The 7,825-nt window shown below is 41.8% G+C and overlaps 1 pseudogene across 1 annotated transcript; it reads right to left on the reverse strand.

Annotated features, from left to right (window-relative positions):
• Positions 1 to 1,317: 1,317 nt before the first annotated feature.
• On the reverse strand, positions 1,318 to 7,405 carry LOC147737779 (uncharacterized; annotated as a pseudogene). Its single transcript, XR_015302411.1, has 3 exons — positions 7,332 to 7,405; positions 5,875 to 5,925; positions 1,318 to 5,354 (listed from the first exon to the last, which is right to left on the reverse strand). The product of XR_015302411.1 is annotated as an uncharacterized LOC147737779 (transcript).
• Positions 7,406 to 7,825: the final 420 nt, after the last annotated feature.

Here is a 7,825-nt window from a genome sequence, read left to right on the forward strand (position 1 = left end):
ATCTGAGACGGAGAATGATGGAACTCAGAAAAATGGGATGCCAGTGGTGCTGTCAATTTTTTTGTTTTAATCGCAGATCTATGCTCCGTTAGGCGGAGTTTAATAGTTCTTGCGGTTTCTCCAACGTAACCTAAGTTACATGGACACAATATCAAATAAACAATATTGGTTGTATTGCATGTTCATAGTTCCTTAGCCTGTATTTGTACTTTGTTGAATGGGAATGTCTCACCTGATATTATGCCATCGCAAGATTGGCATGTGCCACATCTGGAGGTGCCCTTAATGGCATTTTTTCCATTTAGTGATTTCTGTACAAAGGGGACAATATTGGTAGTTCCACTGAAACGTGATCTAACCACTAGATCTTTCAGATTTTTGTTGCGTTGATGCGCAAACATGGGTTTTGGTAGTTTTGGTTGTGTCGGTTCTATATTTAATAGATGCCAGTTTGAGTTGATGATCTGTCTGACTGTGGCATTTAGAGGAGAGTGCTTTGTTATGCAGTCCAACTTTTGTTCTTTCTGTTGTTTATTTGAATTCAGAAGAGCATCGCGATCAAAGTATCTTGCTCGCTTAAATGCCTCACGTATTAAACGATTCGGATATCCGCGAGCAAGAAATTTCTCTTTCATTTTTACAGCCTGAATATCATAATCTTTAATGTTTGTGCAGTTTCGCCGCACTCTCAAAAACTGCGAAAATGGTATCCCATCCTTCTGATTTCTTGGATGGTAGCTACTAAAATGGAGTAGCGTGTTCCTTGCTGTTGACTTAGTATATAAGTCAACCGTCAGATTCTTGGATTCATTTTTGATATATATGTCAAGGAATTCCACTTTTGTAGCATCAGCTTGTGCAGTGAAACGGAGATTACTATCTGCTAAATTAATCCATTCTAGAAATTCTTGTAGAGTCTGTTCCCCATTGGTCCATATAAAAAATATACCGTCAATAAACCGGTACCAATGGGAAACAGACTCATAGAATGGTGCCATCTCGTTGTGTATGTGATGAAATTCAAACCTAGCCATATAAATATTGGTTATCGATGGGGCCATTGCTGCCCCCATGCTTACGCCTTTTGTTTGTTGGTACATATGTTCTCCAAATTGAAACACATTTTCTTCAAGTGCCCTGACCCAGGAAGTTGAACTGTATCAGGGGGTCCTTGCTGTCTCGCATATCTTTGTAATACGAGGCCATGTCCCATTGGAACAGAAGTCATTAGGATTATTTAGGGTGGAGCCAAGAATTGTTTGCATATGGCTGACCTTGTCTGTAGTTACACAAAGACTAGAGAATGATGTGGTGGGATGTTGCCGAGATGAACTACCAGTTCATCCATCACCTTTAGTTTTTCTTAATAATCAGCCCTACGTGGCACAGAACAGATGTTGGTCCCATATAGACCTACAACAAAGGGACTCCTGCTGCAGCCCCCTGGTGAGGCTTATTAAGACTGGAAACAGTTTGAGGTTACAAACATTCCTGAATCTAGCAGCGTGGCCTCAAAGTTCAGGATCAATGGCCTTTGTGGGTCAGAGCCATGGCTTATAAACACTCAGGGAGCTAAACACGCTGAATGGAATGAGGCCACGAATAGTTACAAAAGGATGAGGTTAATTCAAGCATTTCCATCCCTCGCTGTGTGCTTTTCTCAGTAGACGGTTTGTTGGACAATCAATAGAGTGGAGTCTTTGTGGCTGCTTCATGTAAATGTTTTGCGATGCTGAAAGCTCCTCCTCAGGGTTGACAGTGAGCACCTTTTATTCTCCCACATTGTCTCTCTTATGTAGAAAGGTTACATTTACAACTGAAGTTTTTGTCACATTGAGAGCACGGGTAATTTCCTTTCTCGTTGTGCTTTCTCTCTTGTGGACTGAAATTGAATCTCCAGCAGACCCTTCCCAGGCATTTAGAACAATGACAAGGTTTTTGACAGGTAAGTTCTCCCAAATTGAGTGAGACCAGATTTCCGACTGAAACTTTTCCAGCATTCAGAGAGCTAATAAGGTCTTTCCCCAGTGTGAGTTCTTTTCATGTCTAGTGAGAGTCTTTTTCAGTTGGAAGCTTTTCCAGCATTCAGAGCACTGATACGGTTTGAGCCCAGTATGGATTCTCTCATGTTGAGTTAAACTGGATTTGTCACAGAAACTTTTCAGGCATTCAGGGCACTGATAAGTTTTTGTCCAGTGTGGGTTCTTTCATGAGCAATTAAACTGGATCTATACTTGAAGTTGTTTTGGCACTCAGAGCACTGATACGGTTTATACCCAGTGTGGGTCCTTTCATGTACAGTAAGGTTGGATTTCTGATTGAAGCTTTTCCGGCATTCAGAGCACTGATAAGGTTTTTGTCCAGTGTGAGTTCTCTCATGTGTAGAGAGATTTATTTTCTTACTGAAGCTTTTCCAGCATTCAGAGCACTGATACGGTTTGAGCCCAGTGTGGATTCTCTCATGATGAGTTAAACTGGATTTCCGACTGAAACTTTTCTGGCATTCAGGGCACTGATAAGTTTTATGTCCAGTGTGGGTTCTTTCATGAACAATTAAACCGGATCTATCCCTGAAGTTGTTTTGGCACTCAGAGCACTGATACGGTTTGAGCCCAGTGTGGGTCCTTTCATGTACAGTAAGGTCGGATTTCCGAGTGAAGCTTTTCCAGCATTCAGAGCACTGATACGGTTTGAGCCCAGTGTGGATTCTCTCATGTTGAGTTAAACTGGATTTCTGACTGAAACTTTTCTGGCATTCAGAGCACTGATAAGGTTTCTGTTCAGTGTGAGTTATTTCATGTCTAGTGAGAGTCATTTTCAGTTGGAAGCTTTTCTGGCATTCAGAGCACTGATACGGTTTATACCCAGTGTGGGTTCTTTCATGTCGAGTAAGGCTGAAATTCTGACTGAAGCTTTTCCAGCATTCAGAGCACTGATACGGTTTCTGCCCAGTGTGAGTTCTCTCATGTTGAGTGAGAGTTATTTTACGACTGAAGCTTTTCTGGCATTCAGAGCACTGATACTGTTTGAGCCCAGTATGTATTCTCTGATGTAGAGTTAAACCGGATTTCTGATAGAAACCTTTTTGGCATTCAGAACACTGATACAGTTTATGCCCAGTGTTTGTCCTTTCATGTTTAGTAAGGTTGCCTTTCTGACTGAAGCTTTTCCAGCTTTCAGAGCACTGATAAGGTTTTTGTCCAGTATGAGCTCTCTCGTGGTGAGAGAGAGCTGATTTACTACTGAAGCTTTTCAGGCATTCAGAGCAGTATAACAGTTTATGCCCAGTGTGGGTCCTTTCATGTACAGTAAGGCTGGATTTCTGACTGAAGCTTTTCCAGTATTCAGAGCACTGGTAAGGTTTTTGTCCAGTGTGAGTTACCTGATGTTGAATCAGACTGCCAATAAAACTGAAGCTTTTTTGGCACGTGGAGCACTGATATGGTTTTTGTCCAGTGTGGGTTCTTTCATGTGCAGTAAGGCTGGATTTCTGACTGAAGCTTTTACAGCATTCAGAGCACTGATATGGTTTTTGTCCAGTGTGGGTTCTTTCATGTACAGTAAGGCTGGATTTCTGACTGAAGCTTTTACAGCATTCAGAGCACTGATACGGTTTATACCCAGTGTGGGTCTTTTCATGTACAGTAAGGTTGTATTTCTGACTGAAGCGTTTCAAGCATTCAGAGCACTGGTAAGGTTTTTGTCCAGTGTGAGTTACCTGATGTTGAATCAGACTGCCACGAAAACTGAAGCTTTTTTGGCACGTGGAGCACTGATATGGTTTTTGTCCAGTGTGGGTTCTTTCATGTACAGTAAGGCTGGATTTCTGACTGAAGCTTTTCGAGCATTCAGAGCACTGATAAGGTTTTTGTCCAGTGTGAGTTCTTTCATGTATAGTGAAATTGAATTTGCTACAGAAGCTTTTACAGCATTCAGGGCACTGATATGGTTTTTGTCCAGTGTGGGTTCTTTCATGTACCGTAAGTCTGGATTTCTGACTGAAGCTTTTCGAGCATTCAGAGCACTGATAAGGTTTTTGTCCAGTGTGAGTTCTTTCATGTACAGTAAGGTTGGATTTGAGACTGAAGCCTTTCTGGCATTCAGGACACTGATAGGGTTTTCATCCAGAGCTAGTTTTCTCATGTTTAGTGAGGTGGGATTGATAACTAAAGCTGTTCTCACAGTTATTGCTCTTATTCGAGTTGTTTGTTTCTCCAAGTTGGGTTTGTTCCTGAATACACGTCATTTTAAGACTGAATCTGATTTCTGATTGTGTACATGTTTAAGTTACAACTCAGCATTAACTTCTAAAATACATTTCAGATGCTCTTCTTAACATATGTATTTAACTAATGATAGTTTTTACCTGGAGATCATTTTCCTACCTTTAAAGGCACTGATCTAACTTGTCCTATTAACTTTCACTGAGGAGCCCCTTGTATTGATTAAGAGGCCTCTCATGGATTCATTTTCACCAAGTTATGCCCGGGTGAATTTTCTCTTGTTTAATTAGTCTCATTTAGTGATTCTGTTTTATCACATTTGATTTAGGAGTTTTAAAAGCACTGATAAGGTCTTTAGGCTTTAGTGTTTGCCTGGTAGCTATGTTTGTTCATACAAGTAATGACAGATGATTAGGGCATGCCAGGGTGGTTTAAGAATTATCAATAGCGTAACACTGGCCCCTTTTATACTTTCAGTGCCAGTATATGCTTTTTTGCTCAGTGGCTAAGACAGGTACATGATCCACTTTGGAGTTACAGGATCCTTTGAAACCACTCGGATCAACCCAAGAGACAGAGTTGGTGGGGGAAAATCTTCCGATATTGGAAATGATAATCCAGCATCTTTGGTGAATCAACATCTGAGAAAGAGCATTTACAATGACTTTCTTTTAAACAATCTTTTCTTTCCTCTAATCACAGGAGATGGAGACAAAAGCTTGCGCTTGTAAACCGAGGATATTAGTCTTCTTGACGGTTCTTTCACATCACGTCCACGGATACTGATCTGTTGGGGAGGGTTTGCGTCTCCAAAGCATTTCTCATAAACCATCAAACATAATTTACATCACTGAGTTTTCTCAAGTGCACTGTGTGGGGATCAGTTGTGGCCAATGTTCTCCTCAATCTCAGTTACTGGCACTTGGTAAACATTTATGGTAATTTTCCTTTAGGGATTTGACAACTTTCACATTCACCAGTTTCTTCCGCTCCAACATCCTCACCATTCCTGGCACATAGAATGTGTTTCTTCTCTAGAGCGCGAGAATGTTTTAACTTTCCTTGAAATAATCCTTTTCGTTATGTTTCACTACATTTAAACCTTCTTTTTTCTGTTCATGCTTCAGTCACCTGTAGAAACGGAGTCAGAGATTGTAAAGGAACACAAAGAAAAAATATTTGTGACCTTATACTTTGCACAAAGAATGTATTGACAAAAACAAGCTAGGAAATCAGTTGAGTATCATTTCTGATAGTGGTGAAATAGCTCGGAACACTGTAGATCGGGAGCTTTGGATCACTGGAACTCAAGGATGTGAGAGCAAACGTAATTAATATTTAAGAAAGAAACTCAAGTTGCACATATATTGTGACACCGATTCTCAGAAGCAGCCAACACTATCAATTTACAATTTCTGTGGCAAAGGCTGGCATCAAATGAGATATTTGTAATACTTTTGATGAATTATCAGATGTTATTTACTAACCCTGCCCACCTAGACTCTTCATCTATTCCTTTTTCCAGTGATCTAGGAACAAAGGAATTGGCCTTGTTGCACTCAGTGCTTTAAATGCCACCATAGACAGACGCTGTGTCCAGTTAGCTCAGTGGAATTCACCATTTCAAATTGTGCGGATGATAAGGACTTACTTTGTGGCCCAGAACTCATGCTCCTTCGACAGGACCAGGGCACTGCAACACCTGAAAAAGAGAAAAAAACAGCACAACAGTAAAGGAAACGAAAAAGGGTCTAGAGAAGGAAAACACAAAACAGAAGAAAGAGAAAAAGGCTATCTTCCACTCTCACCACATGTTCCAGCACAGGAAACCATAAGTTACATCTAAACACAGTGCCCCCAAGGTCAGCACCAGGTGCAGCTCCACCGGCCACACCACCCTAAAGCAAGCCCTGTGTGCATGTGTGTCCACACACATGTACTGTGTCTTTTGCTTGTAGTAGAGAAGACAGAAAAGGGTAGGATGGTAGGATGTAAAGAGATGGAAGTCAGATCCAAAGAGAAACAACGCTTAAAGACAAACAGAGGGATTATAGTATCACGTGCTGTAGAGGAGGAGACAAATGTGGCAATAGTTAAGGAACTGGGGGGCAAAATTGACCTAAAAAGGAACTGGACCTGCACTACACTCCCAACACGTTCCAGGAGGAATGTGGCTCCATCAGGTGATTATCAGAAGTTTGATAACAACAAGAATAGTGTACAGAGGGAGTAAAATGTTGAAGCTGAAGAGACAAAAACAAAAAAGAGATCAAGAAAGGTGTAGAACTGGCTTTTGGAGACCCCCCCCCCCCCACTAGGGAAGTCAAAGCCAGTGGCGCAGGGAAACGCCTTGAATCTACGGGTCCTTCTTGCATCAATCATACATTACCAAAAGAGACCAGGACAACCAGCCGTGGAGGGAAGCAAGTCACTTATTAGCTCGAGCTAAGGACAGAGGTCCCAGAATGGTACAAAGACAATTCTACGGAGACTGCTGTTTTCCTTCACAGCTTACACATATTTATAGTACTGGCAACCCCCCTTACACAATGCAAGTTTCTCATCTGTCCAGTTCTAGTTAGGCCTCGTGCTTCATCAGCCTCGGGTGGCGCACTCGTGGTAAAGGAGCATGTCCCTCAGGTGGCGTTGGTCTGACTTCTGTGCTCACATGGCGTAGTCACAGAGCATCTGTTTCTGTTTACACAACACACACAGCCTCTGTCTTCCGTCACAAGGTGCAGTCACAGAGGGCCTGCTACTGCTGGCGCAATACACACAGCCTTTGTTTTCAGGACACAGATGGTGGTCACAAGTCACAGTCGCTGGTCATGAGAGGCTGAATTACCAACAGCTGACAGGAAGTGGCTGAACTTCTGATGCAACCGGAGGACAAGGTGCACGAGCAGCTTTTCAGAAGGCTCAACCACGAGGAGCAGGGGGTTAAGCTAGGTTCAACAGAGTCACAGAAAGCAATTCCTTATCAGGTTTGCCGAGAGCATGGCAACACAGAATGGAGTCTTGATGGTCATTTTTAAACACAGTTCAACAAAGGGAATAGAGAAAGAAGAAACAGGGGAAAAGGAAACTTACAGTTATAGGAATCCTTACCTGAAAGTTATATTATATGTTGTTCCTCCAAGGGTGGCAGCCACGCTGCACTACTTGGTGATCCCAGAATACCTTGAAAGGAAGTAAAGAAATAGTTTTGCTTCAGACGATCATACTTCATCCCGTCTTCCAAATAACCGTCCTGAACTTCCAAAACAAAAGAATCTCTTGTTCTCTGGAGGCCATTGTCAAGCAATCTGGTTATGAATAAATACTTTTTTTGGTTCAACAACCACAATACTCTGCTGGAAAAGGTCTGTGTGAATATAGAGTACACCCACAGTCTCAGAGAACAAACCCTAACAACCCAGTCCACGTCTTCATAACCCCCATCTTTCCATTTAGATCCCATGAAACTTGCAAATCAAAACAATCTGGTTCACAAAAGGCATGTTAAATTCTGCCCACCGTTCATAGATAATTCAACGAGACTCTTAGATTGTTCCAAACCATGTTCTCTGAGCAACTACAATTCAAGCTCAAGCTGATGCAGA

This window comes from Lissotriton vulgaris, chromosome 1_1 (genome assembly GCF_964263255.1).
Source record: "Lissotriton vulgaris chromosome 1_1, aLisVul1.2, whole genome shotgun sequence".
Taxonomy (NCBI): domain Eukaryota; kingdom Metazoa; phylum Chordata; class Amphibia; order Caudata; family Salamandridae; genus Lissotriton; species Lissotriton vulgaris.